A 16,052-nucleotide genomic window follows, 5' to 3' on the forward strand; every position below is an offset into this window, starting at 1 on the left:
ATCCATAAAGAAGGAAAAATTCTTGCTTTTTTAAAAATGTTTTTTAATGTTTATTTATTTTTGTCAGAGGAAGAGAGAGACAGAGAGAGACAGAGACAGAGACAGAGAGCATGAGTTGGGGAGGGGCAGAGAGAGGGAGACAGAGAATCTGAAATAGGCTCCAGGCTCCAAGCTGTCAGTCCAGAGCCTGGCGCAGGGCTTGAACTCACAGACAGCGAGATCATGACCTGAGCCGAAGTTGGACCCTTAACCGCCTGAGCCACCCAGGTGCCCTGAGAAGGGAAAGATTCTTGAGAGGTGTATTTGTTCTTCACAATGTTCTCAAATGGTAGTTGCAAATACTCTGAAAGTAGGGTATAAACCCTACTTTTTGTTAAACTATGAGTACACTTGCCAAAACATAGGTATCAACTTTCTGGAAGCTAGGTATTTCTTTAACATTTATTATAACCTATTGTAGTAAGAAACTTCTATAATATATGATTTGTTCTCAATTTATTTCCAAGGGATCTCTCCTGTTTCAAGATTCAGCAGTCCAAGATTATAGAACATATAATTATATTCACTTCTCCTGTATCCTTCAAGATTTTTATTCATTTTGGTCTGTCCTGTATATTCATCTTTCAACATTAAAGATTTCTAATCATTTAATCTTCCCTTGTATTAGAGTTCATGACCCCAGCCTCTTGAATATTTTTTTAGTTGCCCTTCCTTTTCTTTCAGCTTCATTATGAGACTAATTTTTCCTGTAATCATAGACTTTTTTTAAATGTTTATTTTTGAGAGAAACAGACACAGAACACCAGCAGGGGAGAGGCAGAGAGAGAGAAAGGGAGACAGAGGATCTAAAGCGGACTCCATGCCTACAGCAGAGAGCCTGATGTGGGGCTAAAACTCATCAACCACGAGATCATGACTTAAACCGAAGTCAGACGCTTAACCAACTGAGCCACCCAGGTGCCCCAGTAATCATAAACTTTGAAGGCCAAAAGAAACTGTAAAAAAATTGTTAGCATTCTCATGTTGTAAGTAAGGATACTGAGACCTAAACTGGTTAAGAAAGCAGTGTTTCTGAACCATTAATAAGCAGTGTTAGTGATAGAGCTAGTAATAAAATTCACTGGGTCTTCTGACTTACCCTGGAATATCCTTTGCTAATTTCTCTACATGATGCTCCTTAACACATTTGGATATATGTCTTTAAAGTAGTAGGAGACAGGGGTGCTTGGGTGGCTCAGTAACTTTTGCTCCAGTCATGATCATGGTTTGTGAGTTCAAGCCCTGCATTGGGCTTTGTGCTGACAGTGTGGAGCCTGCTTGGGATTCTCTCTCTCTCTCTCTCTCTCTCTCTCTCTCTCTCTCTCTCCCCCCCCCCCCCTCACTCTCACTCTCACTCTGCCTCTCTCTCTCTCTCAAAATAAAGAAATAAACTTAAAAAAAAGTAAATAGAGAAGTAATTCCTATGTAGTCCGTTTCTCAAACTCAAGGTACATTACACGAATGATGCAATAAGGAAGTCAGGCTAGAGTAGATAAAGACATGGGCTCTGAGTTACATCGCCATGTTCACATCATGGCTGTGCCACTCATTCTCATTGTGATCTTGTACAGAATGAGATCTTGTGATCTCTGCTCTATTTAAGTTCATTGCGTCTTCTATAAAATTAGCGTCGGTAGTACCTAACTTATAGGTCACTTGTGGATAACAGATAATTTGCTTAGCACACCATGCAGCACAAAGTATGTCTTCAATTAACGTTAGAAGAAAATCACATATGACCCCTCTTAGGGGGTCAGTAATTGTTTTTGAGTCAACACATGCTGAAACTAGTAATCTGAAATAGAGACTAGTTTCTTTCAGAGTGTTCATTCAGAGGTATTGATAGGAGCAAATTCAACATTTTCATACTGCTTGTGTCAAGTTTTGCTTATAAATAATATCCAAAAACAAATTTTGCTGTTGGTCATAGTTTTCCTGATTCCTGTTTTATTGTACATCATTTTATGTTAAGCATATTGAAGAATTTCTGTTGTGTGCTCATTTTTACTATACTACCAGCTTATATTCCAGGGAATATTAGGTGCGTCATATATCATTTTCTTTTTAAAAGATATTATATTCATTCTAAAAAATTGAATTGAGCATCTTGGTGCACATTTTGAGCATATGGACTTTACTGATTTGAATCAAGAACTCATTCCTGTCAGGCAGATGCTGGTTGATGACAGAAAGGAAGGTGTTTTCAATCCCAACTTTTTAAGAATATTGACCCAAATATTGACATAAAGCTGATGTGCTCTCAGTCTACTTTTTAACTCAGTAAAAAACCCCAGTGTTTGAAGATTAATTGAGATTAGGTACTTAAAAAGAAAGAAAAAACGAAAAAATAGTCACTCTTGATTCCAAATACATCTATATACTGCCCCCCCACACACACACACACCCCACAAATATATGGAATAGGCATTTTCATTCATTGTACATTTATTAAGCAACCAGTATTTGACAATTTGATAGCCACTGTGCTTGGGTACCAGGGAGGAAAATGAGTTGTTGTTCTTGTTGTTTTTCTGGCCTTAAGGAACTCACAAGCTTGCAAAAAATGTTATTAGAGAAATTCTTCTCTGTCTTGTGAGAGTAGGACCTGTAACTGCTCACACTTGCAGCTTCTATAGCAGTTGTCAACGTTCCTATGTCACCATTTGGGGGAACGTGATTTTCTCATGTTGGCTGAGTTTGAAGGGTGTCTCTGTGATCAAGTGCTCCTCCTGGCCTCATTGACTGCCTCTGGGTGGTTGTGGGCTTCTGTGCTGCCCCTCTGGTTACTGGATACCTTGTAGGTCCCAGCCCTGAGCTAAGCAGTTTATACACATCAGTCCTTACCCTCACACCTATCCTGCAAGAAAGATACCATTATCCCTTATTGCCTATGAGACCGTTGGTGTTCCAAAAGGTTATGTCATTAGCCTAAGGTCACACAGTGAATAAGTACACACTCACTTTATTTTCAGCTTCTCTGTCTCTTTTTCCTCCGTGTTACAGTGTCCCTTTTGATAGGCACAGTGGCAGTAGGATGGGACCACTTCCTCTAATGGTGTGTGACATTCACACCTGTGACTGTCAGTTTGAGTAACTGTGAAGTACTACTACTTCTTATACGTGTAGCTTTCATACATTCGCTCATTAATCCATCCAAAATGTATTTATTAACCTTCGTTATGGTGCCAGGCAGTGACGCTAGAATTACAGTAACAGTCAAAATGTGCCTTTATTGAACTCAAGATTCACTGTGTTAAATACAGAGTGAAACCTAGCAGGAGTAGCCATTTGGCCTTGAGTTAATTTTATCTACAATGCATTTGCAGTTTACATATGATGTGTTATAAATTCAATGAGTAAAGAGAATTCACCTTAAACATACGCTAGGAGGCTGGGGAGCTTGGGTGGCTCAGTCGGTTGAGCATCTGACTCTTGATTTTGGCTCAGGTCATGATCCCACTAGGATCGAACCTGTGTTGATCTCCACACTTAAGATTCTCTCTTTCTCCTTCTACCCTTCTCCCCTGCTCAAGCTCCTTTTAATCTTATTTATTTATTTTGAGAGAGAGAAAGAACTTGGGAGAGGCAGAGAGAGAGGGAGAGAAAGAGAATCCCAAGCAGGCTCCACATTGTCAGTACGGAGCCAGACTTGGGGCTCGAAGTCAAGAACAGTGAGATCATGACCTGAGTCTAAATCAAGAGTCAGATGTTCAACTGACTGAGCCACCCAGGCACCCTTCTAAAGTAATTGTTTTTAAGTTTATTTATTTATGAGAGATAGAGACAGCATGAGTGGGGGAGGGGCAGAGAGAGAGGGAGACATGGAATCCGAAGGAGGCTCCAGGCTCTGAGCTCTCAGCCCAGAGCCTGACACGGGGCTCGAACTCAGAAACCATGAGGTCATGACCTGAGGCAAAGTTGGACACTTAACCAACTGAGCCACCCAGGCGCCCCATAAAGAATTTTTTTTTTAATGCTAGGAAGGTGCCGTGTAGAAAAGTGACGTATCATCTGTGAGTAATTCTTCTGCAGCCAACTTTTACTCCACAACTGGAAGAGATTGCCATTTCTTTTGCTGAGCACCTGATGAAGTTATTGGTTGGCTTTTAGGGGCCATGTTGTATGAAAAGTACTATTTTCTATTACTAAATAACGTCAGAGCAGCAAGGTGTTCATATTAGGAAGGCCTGTGGACCCAAGTTTAACCTGATTCACAGCTGCTGCCATAAGTATCCTTTTCACTGAGTGGACCAGCCTCATCCAGCCTTAACGCCTCTTGCTTTTGAGCAAGTTCTATTTCTCCTCTAGGGTGCTTTCTCTCCCTTTCTTTGTTTTGTTTCCTCACGTGAGTACAGTTTAATTTGATGTACCTAAACTATGTATGTTTTTTTCATTCATGCTTCTTTCTTCCCCCAGTAAAAAGGAAACATAAGGGTCAAAGGCCCATTTTGTTTTAATATACTTTAAAATTCTTTAGATTTTTCTGTCACTATTTCTATTAATCCTCCCTTTGCATTTGGTAGGTATATTTATTCAAATATCTTAAGTAGAGGAAGCGTAGGGACATTGGAAAAAGAAACAAACAACTATCCTCTAAGAATAAAAAAAATAAGATATTGGTATCTGTATCAATGATGGTGGAAGGAAGGGTAAAGGCTTGTAGGTTAAATAAAGTCAAAGGATAATATATCTTGTAAATATGATCAAAGTAGAATGAGAAAGACACTTTCTTAGACTGATACACATGTGTCTGTGTGTATACCCTTATCCTTAAAAATGTTTGAGCCTATACCTCCAATATATGTATATCCCAATTATACAGATGCATAGTGTGCCAAATGTTACTCTAAGAAAACAGGAATTAAAAAGAATGAGATAGGGGCACCTGGGTTCCTCAGTGTGCTAAACATCTAACTCTCAATTTTGGCTCAGATCTCATGGTCTGTGCCCCACTGTTAGTGCAGAGCCTCCTTGGGATTCTCTCTCTCTCTGCCTCATCCCTGTCCACACACTCTCTGTCTCTTTTTTTCTAAATAAATAAATAAACATTAAAAAACAAGAAATAAGATGATTTTAAAATAACATGTATACTTATGTATGTATATATAGATATTGTAATATCAACATAAATGTTTTAATATGTATTTTTATTTCAAATATATGTTATATAATATGTATTTTTATTTATGTTATATATATATGTATATATATGTGTGTGTGTGTGTGTGTATATATATATATATATATATATATATATATATATATATATATATAATTGTTGCATTCTAAAGGATTGTCCGTGTACCCTATTTTAGAGCTCTTATACCTACAATATGAAATAATGAAAGGAGACCTAATAATAAGAGATAATTCTTTATATACACCACTGCCGCACGCGCACACACACACACACACACACACACACACACGTTGACTGGATTACTTGCAGAGAACTTATATCCATGATTAATGGGAATGCTTTCTCAAGCAGAGTTGAACGAAGCAGATGAGAGCTCAGCAGGCATGTGCTGTCGCTGTGAGCATACAAATAAGTTTGATCAGTAGCTACAGCCTCATGCCTAATGCCTAACAATAGTCTTGAAAATACTAAGCGAGGGTGTGGATAATTCAGCGCAGGCACTGATCCCTGTTGTCATGGGTGTCACTGACAGTGTTAAGAAGGTGAGAGCCATTGGGAAGAGCCACCTATAGTACCTGCGTGATATAGATGGGTTTTGGAGTGATGTCTCAGAGAGACGTAATATTGGAAGTACAGCTCTCTGGCTGTAGAATATACCCAATTTGTGATTTTTTTTTTTATCACTGGGATAAATATAGAGGACATCCTATGTCCCATCATTTAAGTTCAGCCTCAGTAAGTGGGGCAGGACAATCAGCAGATCCCATTTGGTATCAATGTGTGCAAACATTTCTTCTTTTCCCTATTGAATGACTGTCGTGACGCATAGAAGATTCTGGACACAGGAAAATGAGGATGGCTCCCTCTGCTCCTCTACTTAGGTCAAACTTCCAGTAGCTTGGTAGAACTTAGTAAACACAGAAATACTCTAACGTTACATACCAAGAACCCACTGGTTAGGAGCCATATTAAATGTTGTTTATGCGCTGTTAGTTTTCCATAAACAATTCTGTGTGTTATAGTAATGCAGATAATAATGGTGCCAGGAGTAGGCCTAAAGGGATTGAAATGAGGTCACTAAACAAGAGTATACAGGGCACAGTCTGCAGTGTGTCACTTGGTCAATTGGACAGCAGTAGGGACTATTTTTACACTTGCCAGAGTGGAAGTTGTTTTTCATTGTATTGGTGTGAAGTTCTCTGTAGAGGCCTTGCAATCTGTTTATAACTTTTTGGCAACAGCTTTTGGAAGAAGGCCAAAGATACTGTCAAATAATGCAAAGAAAGCAAGTGAATTGCTTAGATATTTTAACCATTCTTCTTTTTCCTAGGACCCAAAATACTGTAGTTTTAGAACTATCTTTAGTAATTTCTATCAGAATGAGTTAGAATTACTACATGGAATTTAGCTCTTCTGAATGATGCTCATTAAGCTCTGACAACTGGCATGCAAAACCAGTTCTTTGACTTTTTTGACTGTCCTTATGCTCAACAGAAAATCTTAGCTTTTCAAGGTGTACTCATGGGACATGATAAAAAGGCTTATAAGCAATCTTTTAGGGATTGGGGACCAATTGTCAAATCATCCAGCAATTAACAGTGAAGTGATTGTGTATATTGGTTGAAATACTTTTTTTTATTTATGTTGATTTTTAAAAAGATGGGAGCCTTGAAGTTATCACACCTGGGTGAAAGCTGGTCTCTTGAATTAAAAGCTTATGTTAACTGTGTAATTCATAGAGTTCCAATCCTGGAGAGCGTTGCCTCAGAGAGCTCTCCTCGCTTTAGTCTCTACTGTTTTATGTTGGCATACTGGTCACAGCCTCAGACAAAAGCAAGGGGCTATTGTGAAAAACAGTTCATGGAGGACTGCCAAGTAGAAATTCCTACAAATTGTGGTCTGTTGCAAAATACTTGAATTTGTGAGAGAAGACATGTCAATAATTTTTTCAATGAGAAGTGTAATTACATGACTGTTTTCTGTGTGTCTGCCCTCTCTGCTTCATTTATTCATAGACAGGAATCTGCAAGATGTCTTTTTATAGCAACAGAGCATTGTTATTGTTTAGGCATTTGGGAATTTTTCTGAGGGGTGGAGAGAAAGAAAAATTAAACCAGTATTTTGTAACAGGGAAAAGGTAAACATAAATGTAAATGATTTTTAGCTGAAAATGATCTCCATAATTATAACTTTCAAATCTATCTCTAGGTGCCGTAAACTGCAAACAATGACCCTGTCTTAATACTGCAGACATATTGTAGTGGAACTAAGGGGAACTGAGCTTACTGGTAAGAATATTTTACTTAATTAGTTGCTTTATGCATTTTTGAGTGCATTTAATTAATGCAATGCATAGTAGAAGAGTATAGCCGGAGGACATGGACCAGGTATGGTACCTGTGAGGGGGGTGGTGGTGGTTGTTTTAAATTTTATTAAAATGCTGGCTTATTTTTGAAAGGGCGAAACCCTTAACTAAAAGTTATTTTTCTCTTAGCTGACCTCTTGGCATATTTGAAAGTTGCATCCTGGTATTTACCTAAATGTCATCTTTTTATAGAAAATGAATTGCACCTTTGGGATCTGAGAAGATCAGCTGTTTAAGGGGCTTGAAGTTTTAGTGAGAAAACCTGTATTTTCGTCGGTCAAACAGAACTTACCCCTTCATGGTCTGGAGGGCTTTCAGCTTCAGTAACTGTCCCTTGGATTTGGATCAATGTGAAATCTGACCTGAATCCTCCTTTGGAGTTTTTTCACATTCTTTGTGCAGTACCAGACCGAATTGTAGTTAATTTCAAAAAGTTTGGAAGAGTGAGTGAGAAAAATCCCCTTTCAAGGGCCAGGCACACAACGATGTGGTTATGGGAAAGTTAGTTACCTCTTTTAAACCTCTAATTCCTGATTCGTAGAATTTGAGTAATAGCTGTGATTGCCTGTAGGTACAGGTTAAATTGGATTATTTTGATAACACTTTTTAGCTCTGTGGTTAGCCCATAATACTGTTCAGTAAATGTCAACAATTACTATCATTGAGTTTTTAAAGACAAAGTGATTTAAGGGAAAAAAAATGGTATTTTTTCCCCATGATGATACAAATGAAAGAATAATATTATTCTTACTTTCTCAAGAGCACATTTCATTACCAATAATATAATATGTGCTCCTGAAGGATTAAGATATTATCTGGGGCATGTGGTCTTTCTATATGCTGGTTGTAAACTGGGATCTTAGTAACTGTAAAATAATGAAGACAGTGTGGTAACAGATGAAGCACCGTGACTTTGAGTCATTGTGAACATACTTACTGCTTGGTAACCAGGAGAGGCTTTCTAAATGAATAAGGGACTACTCCAAGAATAAGTCTAGGAGGGAATTGCGTGTGTGTGCATGTGTGTGTGTGCATGTGCATGTGTGCATGTGCGTGTACGTGTGCGTGTGTGTGTGTGTATGTTCTTTGAATAAATTTGGCCTCTTTGTCTCATTCACTTGAGTGGTTCTGTTCCTCCACTATGTCTAGATCCTTCCTTTGGAGCTTAATCTGAGAGGGTTACACTGCATAGAGTTTCTAGTTCCATCTAATCTCCAGGCCTCCTACAAGATTAAAAAGCATTTGCTATATACACTCATATTCTTAGAGAAAACTCCTCCTGAAGTCTAATTAGTCAAATCCTTTGATGATGGTTGGCAATGAAGTACACTTATTGTGTCAAAACACTGTATAGTCTCATCCTAAGTGAATTTCTAGTTTATAAGAAACTTCGGTAAATCTTTTCTGAAATTAAAGGATGAAATACAATGTCCAAGGTATTACAGTTGGAAAAAGTTGTTATCACACTACTGTGAGAAACCTTAATTGTAGTGGTCTCATGATGATGTGTTAACAACTGTGTCTTTTGACATGGTGAAAATGGATGGCAACCTTCAAAACAACTCTTCACTCCTAGCTTTGCACTCTTCCCTTTATTTCTTTTAAGTTACGTTCATTTTCTTGTGTTTTTCTTGATGACTGATCAAATTATTCAATTTTACAAAACCAGTTCCCTTGCCATCAGTTTACATCGTGGTGCTTTAAAAATTCATCTATGTATCTTCCAGGAGTGTTTATGGAATTAAAGTCCTTGGACATCCTCCACCCACCCCTCCACATTTAAGCGTTAAATTTCTTTTTGAAAAAATTTTAATGTTTATTTATTTCTGAGGGAGAGAAAGAGAATGGTGGGGAGGGAGGCAATGGAAGGGCAGAGAGAGAGGGAGACAGAGGATCCAAAGCAGGCTCCTTGCTGACAGCAGAGAGATCATGAGCTGAGCTGAAGCCGGAGGCTTAATTAACTGCACCACCCAGGTGCCCCTAAGCATTAAATTTCTTTTGAAAATTTTTCATTTGGAGCACCCTTGCCCAAAAGCCAAAAGAGCCTCCTGAAAAAAAAAAATGGAGTGAAATAATCCCCAATAGTCTGGTTAGATTATAATATGTGAATACTAATTTTGCTGTTTTTTAATACCTTAATTTATCTAACCTTTTGTTCACAGCACAAGCTACAATTTAAGTGTTAGAAATTTTATGAACTTGAGTATGGGCATAACAGATTAATGCATTCACTTATACATTTCACTCATTATCTGTGTATAACTAATCAAAAGATGATATTATCCATATATCCTAACAGAAGGCTTAAATAGTTGAATGACAGAGACTATATTTTTGAAGCAGAAGGTCATGAAAAAATATGTGCTTTGTTAAATATGGTGTGTCACCTTGGGTCACCTGCTGAGGCTGGTTGATGGTGCTTATCTCTACGCACTCTTTGCTCTCTTCCTTCTACTGATTTATGGGCTTGGGTGGGTTCTATTCTATCAAAGACTAGGCTGCATATTCTAGGATGTAAGAGAGAGTACTGTTTTCATTTAGGTCTTAGCAAAGTGCTATTATGTGAGAGAAGATTCTAGCTGCCTCCCTTGCTGGCCTGTGACATTTTCATAAAGGTATTATTTTCCAATGACCTCCAGATCCACTGGCAGAGACCACTCCTATGTTTCGTTATGTCAGGGCTTGGCTCCTATATTCTGGAGAGAATAAGATATAACAACCTTTCCTTTTAGAAATGATCTCAGTGCAGTGTGCTGTATACACTGCATGTGATGGTGCATTTTCTGTGTCCTGACAGAACCTGACAGGGGCTATGGGATGCCCAGATAGCTAGTTAAACATGATTTCTGGGTGTGTCTGTGAGTCTGTTTCCTGAAGACATTAGCATTTGAATTGGTAGACTGACTGAAGAAGATCTACCTCACCAGTTTGAGTGGGCATCATCCAATTCATTGAGGACCATTGAATGAATAGAACAAAAATGCAGAGCAAGTGTGAATTTGTTCTCTGTTTGAGCTGGAATCCCCATCTTCTGCCCGTGGTCATCAGGGCTCTTGGTTCTTGGGCCTTTGGAATCACACTGAATTGCACCGCTGGCTTTGCTCGTTCTCCTGTGTGTAGACAGCAGATCATGAGATTTCTCAGCTTCCATAATATCATGTGAACCAACTCCTATAACAAATCTCTTTATATCTTTCTTTCTGTATATACTGTTGGTTGTGTTTCTCTGGAGAACCCTCTTACCTTGCACAAATGCAAGTTACTTGTCTGATCCTCCCTGTGTCTTGTTCAAACTGTGTTTACGTGCCCTCAACTCAACTGCAATTAATTGTTCACACATTTGTCTTATGAATACATCTTTGAGGACACTGTGCTGTTCAAATATATATTCATGTTATTAATACTGAGCATGGAACCTAGAACATACCGGATGCTCTATAAAAACGGAGAGAGAAAGAAAGGAAGAATGAAGGGAGGAAAACGTTATCTTGAGAAATGATACCTGAACACCTTCTGTGGTAAATTCCAGGATTGCTTTTCTAGGTTCAGTAATCTAGGCAGTCTTGTTAGTTTCTAGTCTCAGACTTGGTTTCTGATGAATTTTAATGTTCCCTAAACTGTCCTCTCTCTGATATCCCTTGTTAGCTGGTTGAGACCTGGTTTTATCATCGGTATATGGCTAACTCATTTCAGGACCTTTAGGAAGTAAAAGCATGAGGTATTGTTGAGTGTCTTGCAAAATGGAAATTTCTCTCAAGAAAGCCTAAGTGGAAGATAAGTAAAATCAACCTCCTCAGAAAAAATTCTCTTCTTGAGAATAACTGTTAGTTTTTAGCATCTTTTGAGATGAGATAATCAAAAGTGGTAAGATTCCATCGGCTGCTAAATATTTTGTGTGAATAATTAATGTTTCATATTTCAGAGTGATGATACTGAACAGTATCCTCTTTCTTTTCTAGGTTATAAGCACGTCAAGACTACCTCCATGCCCTTGTCCCAGAATTAATCATTCCTATCCATATTTGATGTTTACACCTTTTAAATATTTATAGGCTGTTATGTTCCTTTATTGTTGTTTACCCACTCTGGGACACTCAGAAGCCTTGCATTTCTTTCTTAGCCAAGCACTCCATTCCTTTCATCATTCTCTTGGCTGTTCTTTGGACCACCTCCAATTTGCATACATAATATCAGTATTGAGGTGCCAAAAATACGTTTGTTTCAACTGGAGTCTTATTGGATTTGTTTTCACTCAAATCATGTACACAAATAAATGTGATCTCCAGGGCATGAAAACTCAGTGAGGGCTCCAAAGGGAAGCTAGGATATATTGATACGCTGTTTAAGTGCTATGGGGAGATTTTAAGTCACTAGGGAAATGGCATCTCAAAATCATTTAAATGATTGTAGAATGAGCATTGTGTGAAAAATTCTATTTTTAAGCCCAGATCTGTGATTGCTTTGCAGATTTTTGTTGTAACTGCCAGTCTGTTGATTTTTAAGATTTTAATAGGGTTGGGTTCAGTCTTACAGCCATTTTCTAATTTCTTTAATTTATTTTCTCTATTTTGGCAATTTCAGAAGGCAGAGTCCTTTGTCAGTAGGAAAACAGTTCCTATATCATTGCAGAGGGAAGGCTGACGTAAAATGACCATTAAAATATTCAAGGCAAAGAGACGCAGAAACCCAAGAAAACTTATGTGATCTTTTTAACAAATGGACACCTTGGACCTTACATTGTTATTTGAAAGGATTTTTCAAGTAGCAACATGACATAGTGCACAAATAAGATGTCCATGAAATTACGTAGCACAGCCAAACAAATGACCTACAGTGAAATCCGCTGAGGAGCGAAAATTGTGTTTTCTCCACAAAATGCTGTTTTTGCCCCAAGGCAATTCATGTTGGGGAAAAATATCCTCTATAACATTGACACAAATCGTAGGCATCTCCCCTAAAGAGGATTTTTTATTGAACTGCACACGTGTGCAAATATTTGAGGCCCCAGAGAAGAAACAAACCAATGAAATACATCACTGCCATCACCAACTGAACTGGGGAGGGCAGAGGGGCAGACACGTTTCAGAGACTAGTGATGAAGCAGGGAATTAAGAAGTAAATCAAAGCCTCTGATCAAAGGCTAATTTAGCCTGTCAAATGATCTTACAGTGGAAGGAAGCCTCATGCACAAAGATCAGATATTAGTGCCTTTACATATACAACACTCTTTGCAAAAAAACAAGAGAAAGCAAGAGAAGGAAAGGAAATGAAGAAATACATCAAAGCCTACTATGCAAAATAATCTCCCTTTCTTGAGTATAGCTTGCATGATTTGAAAAATGAAAATGACTCTTGCGGGGTTGTTTTTTTAAATAGTATATTTATGTTCTACTTTTGAAGTGGTGAGTGGATGGCACTGTTGGCTAAAATAACTTATCTGCAAAATGACACCAGGCAGTACTTTTTCGCTGTAGTTTTTTTTTTTTTTTTTGTAGCCCTTTCGTGTCTGTATTAACATTCTCTTCACAACTGCAAACAGCAGGTAAATAATTTTATATTTTAGAAACTATTGTCTGTTGAATTTAATTTGGGTCACAGACTTTAGTCCATGTTAACATGAGAGTTGTTAACATCTCTTTAAGCAGTTAATGGATTCTTCCATGATTTTTGATGTCTCAGTACATATTGTGAGTGTAGCCAGTTCCTTAACTGTGTACAATATCCCTATACATTTTATTCTCTTGAGATCCGTACTTTATGGTATTTTGTACCATTATAAACTTGTGCCATCTGTAAACTGACAGTGAAAGTGAAATAAATCTTATCAGTAATTTCCCAGTTGTCGGGGTGTGTGGGTGGCTCAGTCAGCTAAACGTCCAAGTCTTGGTTTCAGCTCAGGCTGTGATCTCACAGTTGGTGAGACGGAACTCCGTGTGTGGAGCCTTGCATCAGGCTTCATGATGAAGAGTGCAGAGGCAGCTTGGGACTGTATCTCTTCCTCTCTCTCTGCCCCCCTCCCCCGCTCGCTCTATCTCTCTCTCTGTCAAGAATAAATAAGTTAATTTAAAAAATGACTTCCCAGTTGTCTAATATAGGATGCTTCATGCATTTGTAGGAATTAAACATTCATTCATTCAATGATTACTTTTTTTTAAGTTATTCATTTGAGAAAGGGAGAGAACCAGGGTGGGGCAGAGAGAGAGAGACAGAGAGAGAGAGAGAAGGGAACAGAGGATCCAAAGTGGGCTCTGTGCTGACAGCAGAGAGCCAGATGTGGAGCTCAAATTTACAAACCAGGAGATCATGACCTGAGCCCAAGTCGGAAGCTCACCTGACTGAGCCCCCCAGGTGCCCCAACAATTACTTTTGTTTAACTGTTGAGAGCCACTGAGCTGAGGATACAGCAGCAAAGTAAAACACAGTTTTACCCTCATGACGCTTACAGTTCATTTGGGTGGACACATGTTAATCACATTATCATGCAAACACATGTAAAATTGCTGCTCTGATAAATGCTAGAAAGGAGAGTCAAAGGTAGATTTGATCTATGATCAGAGAAGGCTTCTCTGAAAGAATTGGTACCTGATCAGAGATGGGAAGTAAACTGGATAAGACGGAAAGTAAGGAGGATCCATTTCATTAGAGAAGTTTATTAACATGCTTTCACTTATGTTAGGGTGGGGGAGGGCAGTGGTGGTGGCGAATCAGTCCAGCAACAGGGTCGAGAGCAGTGCTTAAATGTTACTGCTGAAAAGAATGGATTTTAATGCCAAAAGAATCTGAGCTCCAGGCCTTATTTGGAAACTTCTCAGTTGAGTATTTTGGACAAATTAGTCAACCTCTCTGAACCTCAGCTGATGATCGTAATCCTTATCTCAAAATTATTTTAATAAATGTTAGCTACCATCACCATCATCATCATCACCATCACCATCATTACCACTATTATCATCAACCCTCATCACCATCATCATTAACATCCTTACCCAGGGACTAGCCCAGATTTGCACTATGATTTTAGGGATATCATTTCGTTACTTTGAGTTTTAACTTCACACTTCCATTAAATGGGGGGTGTTAGATTAAATGGTTTCAAGATTACTTCCTGGTCTAACTACCAATGATTTCCCATACTAATCTAAAGCTGGAAATTTCAGTACAGTTATGGGAAGCCTATACCCTGGCTGGTTAGGGAAAGTAGACTTTGAAGAGAAACACAATTCTACCTTTTAGCAACTTTACTTACATTTCTGTAATACACATTTTAGAAGTTTCTGTTATCTTAGATTAAACGTTATAGCGCACATTTCTTCTGCTAAAAGGCCTTTAAAGTGTTTCGGTGGGACATTTAATTTCCCATTATGGCTGGTTTCTCAAATCATTCCCTTTGTAATTGTCACATTTTTACAGTCCTATTTAAAATGAATTTAGTTTTCCAACTAAAAATATCAAGCTGAGTTGGAAATTGAAATCCAAGGACTGTAAAATCAAATGATAAAAAATGAGGCTTCAAGCCAAAGTTTTCAGCCACCACACCTAGAAGACCACTAGAAAATATTTTCTTCCTTTCTTTTTTTTTTTATTAAATACATAGGAATACTTTTAAGATTATTTTGGTCAAAATATAATTTTATAACATTTCTAAATCTAGAAAAGGGAAAGTGATTTCTTTTATACTTTGTTATTTATTCAAATGTGTAAATATTTTGTTTGGTTGGGGCATCTGCTTTATGCTTCACTTAAGTTTTGTTGCAACTTTACAAAATTTACTTTTGATTGTGGTTTGCTAGACATTTACTCTTTTTTATAGAGTCACAAATATAAGAAAGATTACAGATACATATTTTTTCTATTTGATATTTTAAAACCTCACTGGCATGTTTTGCATGATAGAAAGTCTAAATGCTTTCATGTTTATTTGTATCTTTACCTTTGGGGGATGCGTGTTAAATCCATTACATAGGTAGCTCCCAGTGCTACTGTCCCTACATTACAGGTTAGAAAATTGAGGTGTTGGCTCACTCAAGGTTAACTGCATATTTATTGAATGAGAATTACATATTTTTTTTATTAAAAAAATTTTTTTTATGTTTACTTATTTTTGAGAGAGAGACAGAGCATGAGCGGGGGAGTGGCAGAGAGAGACGGAGACAGAATCAGAAGCAGGCTCTAGGCTCCGAGCTGTCAGCACAGAGCCCGATGCGAGGCTCAAACCCACGAACCATGAGATCATGACTTGAGTTGAAGTTGGACACCTAACCAATTGAGCCACCCAGATGCCCCAAATAAGAATTACATCTTAAATCTATTTCCCAATTTTTGGATTAGTACACATTTCACAGTGCCTCACTAATTTTCAAATGTACTATAGACCCCACTCAAATGAATGGAAGCATGCAAACCCCAACATGAATTAGATCTGGTTAAATTGGTTATTCATTATCCGATTGGCCTCAATGATTGTAGCGTTAAATAGTATTTCACATTGATTTCCCTTGCTATTTTTTC

The 16,052-nt window shown here is 38.0% G+C and overlaps 1 protein-coding gene across 12 annotated transcripts in view; it reads left to right on the plus strand.

Moving 5' to 3' along the window:
• Nucleotides 1-16,052, plus strand: part of CHL1 (cell adhesion molecule L1 like) — a 198,530-nt gene that overhangs the window by 41,163 nt on the left and 141,315 nt on the right. For 11 of the 12 annotated variants that reach the window (XM_019428467.2, XM_019428466.2, XM_019428462.2 and 8 more), the window contains one exon: nt 7,388-7,467. The exons of the other annotated variant lie outside the window; for it this stretch is intronic. The gene's annotated coding sequence lies outside the window, so the exon portion shown is untranslated. The remainder of the gene's footprint in view (nt 1-7,387; nt 7,468-16,052) is intronic. 12 annotated transcript variants of the gene reach the window in all.

Source organism: Panthera pardus, unplaced genomic scaffold (assembly GCF_024362965.1).
Source record: "Panthera pardus isolate Hobbes unplaced genomic scaffold, ASM2436296v1 HiC_scaffold_8, whole genome shotgun sequence".
Lineage (NCBI taxonomy): Eukaryota > Metazoa > Chordata > Mammalia > Carnivora > Felidae > Panthera > Panthera pardus.